At 40.9% G+C, this 16158-nt stretch overlaps 1 long non-coding RNA gene and 1 pseudogene across 1 annotated transcript; one reads left to right on the top strand and one right to left on the bottom strand.

The window, feature by feature from the left end:
- Positions 1–1196: 1196 nt before the first annotated feature.
- Positions 1197–1373, top strand: LOC145524699 (T-cell receptor gamma alternate reading frame protein-like; annotated as a pseudogene).
- A 461-nt stretch (positions 1374–1834) lies between these two features.
- LOC145524705 (uncharacterized) lies at positions 1835–15118 on the bottom strand. The gene is made up of 3 exons (XR_014067773.1): positions 14966–15118; positions 13850–13924; positions 1835–2563 (listed from the first exon to the last, which is right to left on the bottom strand). It is a non-coding gene; the product is annotated as an uncharacterized LOC145524705 (long non-coding RNA).
- Between the last annotated feature and the right edge of the window lie 1040 nt (positions 15119–16158).

A 16158-nucleotide genomic window follows, 5' to 3' on the forward strand; every position in this document is an offset into this window, starting at 1 on the left:
AAATATATGGTTAAGGATGTTTAGGAAAAAATGGGAATGTAAGAGGGGATTAGATGTGGAAATCTTAGGAAGAATTTTAAAACAAATCCTTGTTTGTAAAGGACAGCATGGAAAAATATTGTGCAAGTAACTTAATAGGATTTGTCTTGTGTACATGTGGACTACTACTAAGGATTCATGTATAAAGTGTGCAGTTATCTTGAAAGTGTTTGGCCCAAGGTTTAAATTTGTTATTACAAGTAAGTTTTGTGAGTTGACACATTTCCTTTTCTGATGTGGAAGGGGTGTTTTCAAAGAACCTGGGCTTTGGAATCAGGTTGACTTGGAACTTCAGGTGCACCACTTACTGCTTATGTGAATTTGGGCAATTATTTCCTGGCCTCAGTCTCCTAATCCATAAAGTGGGATAACAATGTATAGCCAGTAGGGGTTGTATGAGAATTGAATGAATTGAATTGTAGCTATCATATTTGGTACATTGTCTTGGCAGATGATAGGGGATGTATATATGTACCTACACTCAATTCAAATGTTAAGGGAGAATTGTATGCAGTAGGGAGTTGTTTGCAGGCAAGAATGCTGATTGAACAAAAATTCTCCAGAGAATACAGCTGTACTTTTAACTCCTCAAATGGAAAGTTATCTTACTGTCCACTCACACACACAAAAATTGAATTTGGAGATATTTGTTTCTCTTTAGCACACTTTTTCCCACTTGACAAGAAAAATGAGTTATAAATGTATTTTTTTAATATGTCCTGTACAGACATTTTCATAGTTACCTGGTCTTCTCCCTCAACCCATTCTCACCACACACTCCCATTCACCCTAAAACAGTCTCCATTATAATAGAATAAAATAGATTTTTAAACAATAAATGTGTTTATGAAGTCTGGAAGCCTTGACATGGGGCAGTTAAAAGTCATACTCCATGGTAACATGTGGAGAAAGAATAAATGTCAAGGTTGATCCAGCCTCTGTTACATATTAGCTGGGACTTTAAAAATCTTATTGAAAATAAGAATAATAAAGCACATCTCACCACCTACTGTGGATGAACAACCAGGCTATAATTCAATGACAAATTTCCTTCCTCTTACCGCTTGCTAGGCTGTTCCAAATCACACTAACATTTGTGTTTGTGTAATAACTCTTTTTAATTACTATTTCATTCTCTCCTACAGATAGAGACCTTGATGTAGACATGTCCCCCAAGCCCACTATGTTTCTTCCTTCGATTACTGAAATCAAGCGTGATAATGCTGGAACATACCTTTGTCTTCTGGAGAATTTTTTCCCTCATGTTATTAAGGTTTACTGGAGAGAGAAAAATGGCAACAGAGTTCTGCCATCCCAGCAGGGAAACACCATGAAGACTGCTGACACATACATGAAGTTCAGCTGGCTGACCGTTTCTAGAAACTCCACAGATAAAGAACACACGTGTATCGTCAAACATGAGAAAAATAAAAAAGGAAATAATCAAGAGATTCTTTTTCCATCAGTGAATGAAGGTATGTGAATAGAAATATAAGTCTAACCTCCTAGAACCATTTTTCAAAGGGATACTCCACCTCTTCTGTCAAGCATTAATGAAAAACAAATGTAAATCTTTCTTAAATTTCAAGCTATTTCCTTCCAGAATTAAAAAAAAAAAGTGTAGGGTTTGAAGTGTAAAAAAGAAAGAGAAAAGTTTACCTAAACTTTATCAGCCTTGGTTTCATCATCCAAAATATTAAGGTCATAATAAAGTATTTTGGGGTTATTATACGGTTTAAATCAAATAACATATATGGAAGCACCTAACAATTTAGCACACTATAAACATACAAAAAGAGATTCCACTGTTGAAGATCTTAGTTTATTAGGAAGTAAGGATAATTTTATGTCTTTTATGAATGTTCTAGTCATCAAACAAAGTCATCTAACTTCAATCTTGCCTTACTCAAATTGTAGTCCAGAAACGAGTCTTAACATCAAATTGATGTTCTTATGAGTGAGCCAGATTGCAGATCAACAGAAAGCAGAGTAACTTGGCTACTGTACATTTATTACGGCCCATGGTGTTAGGTTTTTAAGATTTGAATTTTTTTATATATCGCTTGGAGTAAAACTTTGTGATTAAAGATGGGGTGAGGCTAGAGTATACAGACTTACTTCCATTCTACTTAATGAATGTATTTCTTGGAAATTGGAAAATGCCTCTCACCAACTTTCATTGCAGCCTAGCACGTGCCAGGCCTGGAGGGAGTGTGGATGAACACACTCAGGTGAATTACTGTCCTTTCTATAATTACTCAAAAGTCCTAGGTCATTTAGAGTCCTGAATGTAAACACACTGACTAAAGGTCCCGGAGAGCTCATATGAAGGAATCAGAAGCCCTTTTAAACAGTGGGAAACAAGCCCATAACAGCATGTGCCGCCAGTTTTGCTGTGTGTCTGTCTGAGTTTCTTTTTTTTTTTTCGGTCTGAATTTCTGAAGTTAGTCTTTATCTTCTCTGACCCTTAGTTTGTGCCATGATCAAATTAGGTCCAAACATTTGCTTTGGTCTTTTCTTGGAGCTGTGAAGAGAAAATGAAACAATGTCAGTGAAAATACTTACTTTAGATAACATGACATAGATGTATTTATTCATATATTCATGGTATTTTTATATCCTTTCCTAAAACTCTTTAAAAGTAAGATTACAAAATAGCCCTAAATTTTTGTTTTACCATAAGATAAAGAAGGGAAGCAAATATGCAAAATGCTAGTTTAATATAATGATGGGCTTAATTATCCTTATATTTTAATTTTTCTGATGATCAGGGAAAAATAAGAATTAAAATAAGTTTCATGGTGATGATTATCATAAAGGACACAAATTTCAGTTTATAATGTGTTTCACTTGGCACTTAATTGACTAGGCAAATGTTTCCCATGGACTACTCATGGCAACAAAGCTAATGAGGGCATTTCTGTTAATGCCATTTCACAGCGAATTTCTAAGGAGGAACCAAAATTACTTGTGACTGTTTTCTTCCATCCAACAAACTATTATGTATACAAATAAATATTTCACTTACATGTATGCCTTTTTAACTAGAGAAGGGGATGGCAACCCACTCTAGTATTCTTGCCTGGAGAGTCCCATGGACAGAGCAGCTTGGTGGGCTACAAGTCCATGGGGTCACAAAGAGTCAGACATGACAGAGTGGCTAACACTTTGATGCCTTTCTAAAAATTGTAAATAAACCCAACTCTCACCTCAGGTTTTTTTTTTTTTAAGAAATTTTCTTTCCTTTTTTGATAATTTTATTTATTTCTTTATGGCAGTGCTGGGTCTTTGTCGTTGTGCATGGCTTTTCTCTAATTGTAGTGATTGGGGATCACTCTTCCTTGCAGCGCGCGGGCTTTTCATTGTGGTATCTTCTCTTGTGGAGTGTGGGCTCTAGGGAGCGCAGGCTCAGTAGGTGTGGTGCTCCGGCTCGGTTGCTCCACAGTGTGTGGAATCTTCCTAGACCAGGGATCGAACCCACGCCCCTCGCATTGGCAGGCAGATTCCTATCCACTGCGCCACCAGGGCAGTCCTGCCCTTAGGTTTTCTATAGTTAGGGGACTATAAATGTGATTTGGCCTATTTTTCAGTCCTCAAAAGAATTGCACTGAAATGCTGACCTCCTGTAATAAAATCATCATTGCTAAAAATATTTAAGAAAGGAAGCTGTTTTTGGTGTGGAATTCTGTTTTCTGTCTATAGATTAATTTTTCTGCATTTTATGGATTATTTCTACAAAGGACTTTTCGCAGCTTTGTCTCATTTAATCTCCCTCAACGATCCTAAGAGTTCTGGCTCTGCCATCACTGATATGACTCTAAGCAAGTTACTTACCATCTAATTCTTACTTCCTCCTTTGTAACATGGAATCCTCCAAAATACACCTCACTCCAGTGTCAGTGGGAGGTTAAATGACATATTGCATGTGCAGTATGTAGATGAGTGCCCGGCACAGTAATAATCACTCAATGGCTATTAGCTTTATTAGTATTGTTTTCTTTATTCCCACACATACCACAACTGCAAGTGTATTGGATGCTGGAGATATGAGTGATATAGGAAGGTGTGGTTGGTTTTTTACTTTTCCTCGATGGGAAATTTGCCAGAGCCAGACTCCTTCAAATAAGACATTCTGTTTTATTTTCTGGGATTGGATGAATTTATTTTGATGCTGGACTGATCTACTGAATTACATAGAATGAGACCAACTCTTCCTGGATTGTAGGGCTCATATTTTTTAATGAATGTTTCTTTCTCAGCAGATTATCTATTTATATATGTGTGTTTCAATAACACATATATAAACACAAACACACATTGCCAAATAACAGGCTTGAAAAATTGACTAATAATTGTTTTTATTTCTTGTAGTTGTCTCTTCAGTTGTCACTACTACTAAACCTCCAAATGATGGTTTGAAGGATAAAAGTGGTAAGTTTTTGTACATGTTTGCCTTTATGTCATGCTTCAGGCTTTTTTTCCTTCTTATCCCACATCTCCCGCATCTCCTGCATTGCTTTCTGATGAATTTCCATTTTGAAGTCTACCTGGCTTAAAGTAAAAAGGCCAATTACCTGCAATTGAGGGGCTCATCATTGTTATACTTTTAATGACTCCTCTTCTGTCAGGAGAATATATTCTATCAGGAGAATACATATATGTGTACAGACCTAGGCACAGACACACACATATATGTACAGACATATAGACAGACTAAAATAATAGGCAGGGACAATTGATCATACATATATATATGACTTCCCAATATAAAGATGGAGAAGGCAATGGCAACCTACTCCAGTACTCCTGCCTGGAAAATCCCATGGACAGAGGAGCCTGGTAGGCTGCAGTCCATGAGGTCGCTAGGAGTCGGACACGACTGAGCGACTTTCCTTTCACTTTTCACTTTCATGCATTGGAGAAGGAAATGGCAACCCACTCCAGTGTTCTTGCCTGGAGAATCCCAGGGACGGGGGAGCCTGGTGGGCTGCTGTCTATGGGGTCACACAGAATCGGACACGACTGAAGCGACTTAGCAGCAGCAGCAGCAGCAGCAATAAAAAGAATCTGTTTGTAATGTGAGAGACCCGAGTTTGATCCCCGGGTCAACAAGATCCCCTGGAGAAGGAAATAGCAATCCACTCCAGTATTCTTGCCTGGAAAATCCCATGAACAGAGGAGCCTGTTGGGCTATAGTTAATGGGATCACTAGAGTTGGGCATGACTTGGTGACTAAAACACAACCATGGCTTCCCAGGTGGCCCGGTGGTAGGGAATCCACCTGCCAGTGCAGCAAATGCAGGAGATCTGGGAGATATGGGTTCAATCCCAGGGTGGGGAAGATCTCCTGGAGGAGAAAATAGCAACCCACTCTAGTATTCTTTCCAGAAGAATCCCATGGACAAGGAATCTGACAGGCTACAGTCCATGGGGTTGCAAAGAATTGGACAGGACTCAGCAATGGATCATGCATATAGATGTCTATATGCACATACATATCACACTGTCAAAAATAGATATACACAATCAATTAATACTTGCTCTCCTTTCTTCTAGAAAAACAAGTCCCTGTTGCAAATTCTACAAAAACATGTCTGAAAGATGAAAACAGTAAGTTTTTGTTTAGTTTTGCTGTTATGTCAGCTACAGCACTTTTTTCCACCATATAAAATTAACTTTTGAACTTCCTTGGTTTAAAGTAAAAACGCTATACTGTTGGGATTTGCAGAAATAGACTGAGTGGTATTTAAGTAAATCTATTATCATTTCTTGGGCTTCCCAGGTGGCTCAGTGGTAAAGAATCTGCCTGCCAATGCAGGAGACACAGGTTCAATCCCTGGGTTGGGAAGATCCCCTGGAAAAGGAAGTGGCCACCCACTCCAATATTCTTGCCTGGGAAATCCCACAGACAGAGGAGCCTGGTAGGCTACAGTCCATGGCATCTCAAAAGAGTCGGACACGACTTACCCACTAAACGTTATCATTTCCTAGGGGTCATCTTAGCACAATAAATGCTGGTTTTGGTGTGAGATGACTCTAAATTAGAAACTGTCGTGATAGACTCTGAACTATTTACACAGTGGGTTTCATTTGTTAGTGTGGCTTTTGTTTCTAATGACCAGGGAAACATGATATGTCTTTGCTTCTAGTATTTTGGTTGTGCTAGTAGTTAATACGTGAAAAGACACTTACTGAAATCTTATATGGAAGGTGTTGTGCTGTATCTTGCATGCATTTTCTGTGCATGCAATGTTCTCTTTACTAAACCCCACTATCCACCCTCTGTGAACACCAGAAAACTTCATGGTTTGTAACTTTTGTAGGAATCTAACTAATGCACAACATATAATGGCTCAGATGCTTCCAAATCAGCAATTCCACTTGATGTTTATGTTAAGACTTTTCCTGTCTGGGGTATTTATCACATGTGAGGATTCAGGACTCCAGAGCAGTTAAGAATGTGTTCTTGACAGTCAGGTTGCTGAGAATGAAATACAGTTTCTGGTATTTTCTAAATGTGTGATATCTGGCAAATTCATTCTCTCCATTCGCAGTTGACTTGTAAAATGGAAATGAAAATAACAATCTTTGAAGTAAGATTAGAGCTTTGTTTCCAGATCTCTCAGAATAAATGCCTGGTATTTGGATCACGGTTAATGAAGATTAGCTGTTTTTATTACTTAGAGACATAGTGAGGGCAAAGAAAATGCTAAAATTTCTCAAAAATTCTTTTTTCCCACTGCACTAATTCATTAATAACACAAACTTACTTCTTAATATTTAGAAAGGTTCTAAGTGAATTTAGCAGAAGTTGTTGATTGACTTGAACTTTAAGTTGGATTCTGAGTCATTCTGGTGGTGGTGTGATGGTAGTAATGGTCCTTGTTGACTGTGGAGATTGGTGATGCTGGGGTGTCACTTTATAGTTGGTCGTCAGAAATAAATAATTGTGACCTCCTCCTCCTGACCTTTCAAAAGAACAGGCAACTAATCAAAGAACTTCTCCTAGATACCCTGCAGCTGCAGCTCATGAACACCTCTGCCTATTACACATACCTCCTCCTCCTCTTGAAGAGCACGGTCTACTTTGTCATCACCACCTCCTGTGTGTTCAGGAGAACAGGCGTCTGCGGCAATCAGAAGAGCTCGTGACAGAGGGGCCCCATAAGAGGATCAATGTTCCTTCATCATCTATGGTCTCTAAAAGCTCTGCTGAGAATCTAGCCTGGTTTTTATTCTGGATTTGGGTTATTTCAATTCATGTGTTATTTTTATATAATGTCTTTATTTTGTAATAGTTTTTCAAACCATTGGGCAAACAGACAGTTTGACTCTGTAACAAGAAATGCTGCTATTACTCAGGGGCAGGACACAGGGTGGGTCCAGAGAGCCTCTCCCCTCCCTGTCCCCACAACCTCATCAGCTCCTTGGGCTCCTGAGTCTTCACGCCTCCTCAGTGCACACAGCAGGCAGCTCCCTGTCTCTTCCTTTGGCGACTCCCCCCAATATCATGACCCTGACCCTCTCTGCCACACACCCTGGGGCTGCCAGCTTTGCTACTTGAATTCTGTACTTTCTGTTTCATAATAGACACGATTAATAAAAAGAAAAACTCAAAAGTCCATTTTTGTCTGTGTGTACTTTAATTTTATGAAATCTAACCAAGGTAAAATACAGCATGACAACTGATCAAATTCAGCCCTGGTTGTAATAATGATGAACAACACATTTCTAAGTCTTTCCCTGGGATGGTGGTTATGGTACTTTCTTTGGGGCACTGGCCCCAAGGGGATCCATAGCAAAGCAAGGTGCCTGGGTTCTTTCTCTTTTAAAGTCAGCGGACTCAGACTTATTGGTTCGGGACATTCCTGTGGTGACGGTTTGACAACTAGTATGACTTTCACAGTGTGTGCTCAGATCTGTGCTTGTGTCTCACAAGCACTGCCTCCTGATCCTCATATTAACCTCATGAGAAATGCACCAACACCAGAGGGGCATTGGGTGGGGGGTGAAGCACGCAGACTCTAATCCCTGAGGGCCTGCGTTTGAACCCTGGGTCTGTGTTAGCATCTGTGTGACCCCAGGCAGTGATTTGAACTCTGTGTGAAGAAGTTACAGTGCCCTGTCTCCTGGAGCAGGTAAAGTAGATAAGTTCATGATGCAAGCCCTAAGCAACATTAGCACCTACTGTTGGTAGCTCTACTGTAGAATCCCTAGATTTCACAATTACACAAATGCACTGAGAATTATATCTAATCTCACTCCCCACTGACAGTTTAGATATAGATGGAACAGGGATTCAGTTGCTACAGTTCACCCAGATAATCCCATTAATCCTCTAAGAACCCTTGGAGGAAGGTACAGTTCGAGGCCACAGTTTTCAGATGGAAGAGGTTATCTGCTCATCACATCTACTTTTAAAGTAATAGTTACTTAGAACTGGGTTTCTCTGACCTCCGAGCCTGTATTTTGTTACCTACTATCTCCAATTCACTGATAAGAAGATGAGATCCCAGAGAGGTTATGAAATATGCCCAAAGTTAACCATGGAGCAGTGCCAGAGTCTGCTTGGGCCAGGTCTGCCTGACTTAAAAACCTGCTCACTTTTTCAGTATACAAGTGGCTCTCTTACTATAGCTACAAATAAATGATTAGAAAAATAGATTGATAAACGTATAAGAAAAAAATGACTGATGTCCAGACTATATCATAGGCCAGGTATCAGACTTTAAAAGTCCTCCTTCGTTAATCCTAATGCACAGCCGAGTTGAGGCATCAAGTGAATGAAACAGTTCCAGCATTGCCAGCTCAGATCTCAGGCAGCGAGAGGCCATCACAGAGCTCATTATACAAGTGTAGAATACGCTTTACTTGGAAAGTGACCTTAAAGTCCACCCATCAATTTCCTAAGGGAACAAAATGTACTAAGATTTATGTTCATTTACTGCAGCCCACAATGAACCCTAGTCCCCAATAAGAAGCTAAAAAATAAACTAAAAGACCATTATGTGTCTTGCAAAAAATATACATCATGCGTATTTATTGACTACTCCAAAGCCTTTGACTGTTTGGATCACAGCAAACTGTGGAAAATTCTTCAGGAGATGGGAATACTAGACCACTTAACCTGCCTCCTGAGAAATCTCTATGCAGGTCAAGAAGCAACAGTTAGAACCAGCAATGGAACAACAGACAGGTTCCAAATAGGGAAAGGAGTATGTCAAGGCTGTATATTGTCACCCTGCTTATTTAACTTATATGCAGAGTACATCATGCAAAATGCTGGGCTGGATGAAACACAAGCTGGAGTCAAGATTACCGGGAGAAACATCAATAACCTCAGATATGCAGATGATACTACCCTTAGGCAGAAAGCAAAGATCTACAGAGCCTCTTGATGAAAGTGAAAGAGGAGAGGGAAAAAGTTGGTTTAAAACTCAGCATTCAGAAAACTAAGATCATGGCATCCGGTCCCATCACTTCATGGCAGGTAGATGAAAAAACAATGGGAACAGTGACAGACTTTATTCTCTTGGGCTCCAAAATCACTGCAGATGGTGACTGCAGTCATGAAATTAAAAGACACTTCTTCCTTGGAAGAAAAGCGAAGACCAACCTAGATAGCATACTAAAAAGCAGAGACATTACTTTGCCAACAAAGGTCCATCTGGTTAAAGTTATGGTTTTTCCAGTAGTCATATATGGATGTGAGTAGTCATGTATGGATGTGATAGTTGGACTATAAAGAAAGCTGAGCACCGAAGAATTGATGCTCTTGAACTGTGGTGTTGGATAAGACTCTTAAGAGTCCCTTAGACTGAAAGGAGATCCAACCAGTCCATCCTAAAGGAAATGAGTCCTGAATATTCATTGGAAGGACTGATGCTGAAGCTGAAACCCTAATACTTTAGCCACCTGATGCCAAGAACTGACTCATTTGAAAAGACCCTGATGCTGGGAAAGACTGAAGGTGGGAGAAGGGGACGACAGAGGATGAGATGGTTGGATGGCATCACTGACTCAATGGACATGAGTTTGAGTGAACTCTGGGAGTTGGTGATGGACAGGGAGGCCTGGCATGCTGCAGTCCATGGGGTCACAAAGAGTCTGACATGACTGAGCAACAGAACTTAACTGATCTGAACTGGTCTTAGAAATTTGGAACTATTTCTTCATTGTGAAGAATCAGTGTATTAAATGTAGGAGGCAAGAAGGGAAATTTGCAAATCACTGAAAGTTTTGTGCAGCTGATTCCACAGCTAGGGCCCTGCTGGGCAGTGTCTCTTGTGGTTTCCAACTTGTCAGCAACCTCCTGCCCCAACTCGCCCTGGGCTGCCCTGGCCTGGGAGGTGCAGAGAGGGGAGGGCCGTGGGGACGGAGGTGACAGCCTGAGTGGCAGCACGATGGCACTGGTGTGGCTGATGGGGTTTCATTTTCTCAGGGTTTTTATGTTTATGTGCTCTGTCAAATGTGGTTGATTCGTGGAAAATGCTCAAAGTCAAACGCCTCTACTGGTTGAGGCTGTGCAAGGGGTAGCTGGGGTGTCACAAGGAAATGAGAACAGTTAAACCACAGCCGACTTCCTGCAAGCAGCTCCTGTGTGAGCTTGGGACCTTATGTCCAGGATGTTCAGTGGCTGAGCTTCTGTCCATGCTCAGGTCCCTGTTCTGGAAGAAAGAGCAGACAGGACTCCTTGTAGCACTAAGATCATCCCTGACTTTCCACCAGCCACCTGGGTTCTTCCATGATCTTGACTTATTGAGGCTGCTACTTCTTGGTTCCAGTTTCTCAGTATAGATGGGTGACACAAAACCCGATCCCCTGAACCCGGTGACATGGACAGACCGCAGATGTATGCAACAGTGACAACTGTGTACTTTACTGAGATATGGAGGCCCTGGGTTCACCTGTGCAATTGAACATCATATACTGAGTCATATTAAGTTCTAAAAGGACAAAATGACCCCAGAATTAACCTGAGCAAGGCTTACTAGGGGCACTGATATCAGATGACAATGTGACAGGTGAATAGCTGAGGGCTGCTCAGACGCATGAACATGAAGAGCAGGTGTCCCACCCCCGCCCCATCCAGCAGGTCCAGGATGGAGGTCCATGCCCTGGGCTCCATCTTTCCAGTCCCAGAGGGAAGCAGGGCTCCACTGCTGAGGTCACAGCTTCAGCTCTGACAGTCTGACCTCAGGGCAAATTCAAGTCACATCCTTCATTCCTCTTGGTCTCTGCTCTGAGATCCAACACATGGGGGGCCTTGTCCTCCTAGGAGGACTGGCCACATCTAACTGGTGCAGCCAGTATGTGGGGAGAGAGCTCCTTTTCAGGTTAAAGTCGAACTCTGACGTCCGGCTCAGGCCCCATCCATGGTCGTGCTGTAGATGCAAGTCCACTGCTGACACAGGACGTACTCATTGTGATGACACCACTGAATTCCTGAGGTTTTAGTCCAAGGCCAGACTCTAGTGCTCCCCTCCCCCAAGTTCTCCATGTAAGGAGCTGTCCCTGCTTAGGACCCAGACTCCCAGGGAGCCTCCAGCTGCACTTCTGTCCTGTCGCTCATTCTTAAACCAAGCGTGGGTGAAGTTGATTAGATCCACACAAATGGCCAGTTTGCACCCAAACCAACACCATATTCATCACACAGAGTTGAATTTTTCTTGAATGACACAAGTGAATAATGAAAAGAAACTGACAGACATGCTGCCTTCCCACGAAGCATTGCATTGAAAATTCCTTCTTAACAAAATCAGCTCACAGTATGAGTTAATTTTAGGTCAAACTAGCTAAACATAAGGACAAAGGATGGCAATGGTTTCATAGAATGGATTCAAAGTAAGAGTACTCGGAGTAGTTAGACATAGATGTCTAAGAGAGAAATAGTTCATGCTACGTAATACAAAATTCTTGGTACTTTTATATATAGTCACAATCCATCTTGCCTTCCTGTTATAATTCAACACTGTAGGTCAAATACATAATGAAAATCAGGAATGAAACTAATCATTTTGATAGGTTCAGGGTTTTTTATTTTGTTTTATATTTTGGCTGCAGTGAAAGTGCTGAGTCCTAACCACAGGACCATCAGGGAATTCCCAATATATTCTGTTTTCTTACTTTTTACAATTGTACAAATAGTGCATGTGCATGAGTTTAAAAACACAACAGAAAGGTAGAGTGTTAAAAAAGATATTAAAAAGAAGTCCAAGACACAAAAGGAAAAAAAAAACCCCTCCATTCTGCAAATCAAAATAAAATAAAAAATAAAAAGAGATTTTGCTTACAAAGAAATGCTACTCCAATATATTAAGAGGTCTTTTGATTAGGAACACAGCATAGGACTTTTTCCCAACTTTCCATTAAGAGATCAGACTCAGTCTCATGGAATACAGGGTGGATCATGACATAATCTTATCAGCCACAGGCAGGCAACTAAATCTATGGTGTCATGTGTGTGAGGTACTACAATCAGTAAAATCTTTATTAATCTCTGAATAACATCAGCAGTGGATGTCACCATTTCAGTTTTCAAAAAGAATAACCAATCTCCAGTCTTTTTTTCCCCTCTAGTGACTTTCAATGAAGGTTTTTCATGCAGAAAAAGAAAGAACACAAAAATTATTTGAGATGTAGGATGAAAAGGCTAAATATTGCATATTACTTTGTGGTTTGTTTTTTTTTTTTTTTTATAACAAAGTCTTTGTATTTCATGGGCTGTGAAATAGACACTGAAGTGTCTACATGATTTAGGCCACCCAAGAATTTATTTTAAAGCATTTTAGAAAAGGATCTACTCTTCACATGCCCACATTTTTACTTTATGTCTGAACACTGTTGTGGAAACAAGAGGCCCAAGTTCGTTGAGAACCACAGATGCAGGGCAGGGTCTCTGTTTTCTGTGACTGTGGCTGCCTCTGCTGGCCTGCCTGTCCCTATATCAGCTGCCCAGCTACTCCATCCAGCCCTTTACTTCCCCCTTCTTTTAGAAAAGATTTTATTAGCTTTCTGTGGGGCTATAATTGACACGAAACATTACATTAGTCTCAGTTATACAGCATAATGATTACATATTTGTATATATTTATAGATGGTCACCGGGCTTCCCTGATGGCTCAGTGACATGAAGTTTTAAGATCTACTTTCTTTTCCCTTCTATGATTAAATAATTATGCAGAGTCACTGCTATTACAACTGATCATATATTTAGTTGCTTGTATTTCTGAGGTTTAAATGTTTCCTTGGTGACTTGAGGGGCTGAACAATGAATGTGCCTCAACTTGGAGGCACATGGAGCTGCACTGCTGGCACTGGATCGTGTCTGTCATCTCAGAAGCTCCAGTACGCTCCAGAGACATCCACTGGTGCAGGATCAACGCGGATCCTGGTACCAGACAGGGTGCCTGAGTCCTGCCTCTGCCTCTGTCAGTTGCGGGACCCTGGACCAGTCACTCACCCTCGGTCTCACCTATCTCCATGTAAGTGAAGACAAGGACAGTACCATCCTCCCAGGACTGCTGCCCTCTCTGCCTGCAGAAGTTAGGGTTGGTAGTTAAACCACATCTGACACAGAGACATTCTGGCTACATAAATGAGAGTGAACTAAGTCATCCTTATACGGAAGTTTGGGACTCTGGAGTGATTTTCATGCTTCACAAATTTATACCTAAAAGGAAAAGTTTTTTAAAAAAAATCTCACCTTATAAAATCACAATCATATTCATGAAATTTTAATTTGAATCTACTCAAAGAAAGGCTCCATATTTAACTACTTTGTCACATAGTTTCAGTTTCAAAGACTTACTTTCACAAAAGAGTTCTCATTGTCCTCAAAGTGGTTTTTCACTATCCTGCTTTTCTTCTGCTTCTCCTGAAGATCCTAGATGGTAGGAAAGGGGAAGGAGAAAAAGTATTGCATTTGATTGCAGTAACAAATGATTTCTTTTACATTATAGTACATATGGTTAGAATACTAAATGAGACGTGCATAGGTTTAATCCTTGAGAGATTTAGGTTAACACAATGCCAAGCGTGAACTAAAGTTTTGTTTTATTTCTTGTCAGAGGAAAACTTTTATAACAGGAGTTACCTGTTGCACTAATTTGTCAAAAGGGATTTCACGTATGTCCATCTAAAGATATTCATCTAGACCAAGGACTATTATCCACTGTTGCTCCTCCTGCATCTCTTTACTGACAAGCTTATGCAGGTTTTTCAAGTGCAGTTAGTTTGGACTTTGGTACAAATAATTTACCCTTCATATTTTGACAAATGGGTGCATTCAGTTAGTGAGAGAGTTTCTAGCACAGAGATAAACCGACAATCATGCTCTCATGTTATTGCCAGCAACCATTGTGTTACAATCTTCCTTGGTTAGTGTCTCCTGAACCGTATATTGTTGTTGAATTTTACCCAGATATCCACTCAGGAATTATCTCCAAACTACACTGTTGGGCCGGCGGCCGAGACGAGCTACCCCACGTCCAAGGAGCGGCGGCTGTGCGGGCACAGGAGGACCGAGAGGAGCTACTCCACGTTCAAGGTCACGAGGGGTGACCATGAGGAGATACCCCTAGTCCAAGATAAGGAGCAGCGTCTGCGCTTTGCTGGAGCAGCCGTGAAGAGATACCCCATGTCCAAGGTAAGAGAAACCCAAGTAAGATGGCAGGTGTTGAGAGAGGGCATCAGAGGGCAAACACACTGAAACCATAATCACAGAAAACTAACCAATCTGATCACATGGACCACAGCCTTGTCTAACTCAATGAAACTAAGCCATGCCGTGTAGGGCCACCAGGACAGGTCATGGTGGAGAGGTCTGACAGAATGTGGTCCACTGGAGAAGGGAATGGCAAACCACTTCAGTATTTTTGCCTTGAGAACCCCATGAACAGTATGAAAATGTAAAATGAGAGGATACCGAAAGAGGAACTCCCAAGGTCGGTAGGTGCCCAATGTGCTACTGGAGATCAGTGGAGAAATAACTCCAGAAAGAATGAAGGGATGGAGCCAAAGCAAAAACAATACCCAGTTGTGGATGTGACTGGTGATAGAAGCAAGGTCCGATGCTGTAAAGAACAATAATGCATAGGAATCTAGAATGTTAGGTCCACGAATCAAGGCAAGTTGGAAGTGGTCAAACAGGAGATGGCAAGAGTGAACGTCGACATTCTAGGAATCAGCAAACTAAAATGGACTAGAATGGGTGAATTTAACTCAGATGACCATTATATCTACTACTGTGGGCAGGAATCCCTTAGAAGAAATGGAGTAGCCATCAGGTCAACAAAAGAGTCTGAAATGCAGTACTTGGATGCAATCTCAAAAACGACAGAATGATCTCTATTCGTTTCCAAGACAAACCATTCAATAACGCAGTAATCCAAGCCTATGCCCCAACCAGTAATGCTGAAGAAGCTGAAGTTGAACAATTCTATGAAAACGTACAAGACCTTTTAGAACTCACACTCAAAAAAGATGCCCTTTTCTTTATAGGGGATTGGAATGCAGAAGTAGGAAGTCAAGAAACACCTGTAATAACAAGCAAATTTGGACTTGGACTACAGAATGAAGCAGGGAAAAGGCTAATAGAGTTTTGCCAAGAGAACGCACTGGTCATAGCTAACACCCTCTTCCAATAACACAAGAGAAGACTCTACACATGGACATCACCAGATGGTCAACACTGAAATCAGATTGATTATATTCTTTGCAGCCAAAGATGGAGAAGCCGTATACAGTCAACAGAAACAAGACGGGGAGCGGACTGTGGCTCAAATCATGAATTCCTTATTGCAAAATTCAGACTTAAATTGAAGAAAGCAGGGAAAACCACTAGATCATTCAGGTATGACCTAAATCAAATCCCTTATGATTATACACTGGAAGTGAGAAATAGATTTAAGGGACCAGATCTGATAGACAGAGGGCCTGATGAACTATGGATGGAGGTTCGTGACATTGTACAGGAGGCAGTGATCAAGACCATCTCCAAGAAAAAGAAATGCAAAAGAACAAAATGGCTGTCTGAGGAGGACTTACAAATAGCTGTGAAGAGAAGAAAAGTGAAAAGCAAAGGAGAAAAGGGAAGATATTCCCATTTGAATGCAGAGT

The sequence above is a fragment of the Giraffa tippelskirchi genome, chromosome 10 (assembly GCF_054371585.1).
Source record: "Giraffa tippelskirchi isolate mGirTip1 chromosome 10, T2T-mGirTip1v1.2.pri, whole genome shotgun sequence".
NCBI classification, from domain to species: domain Eukaryota; kingdom Metazoa; phylum Chordata; class Mammalia; order Artiodactyla; family Giraffidae; genus Giraffa; species Giraffa tippelskirchi.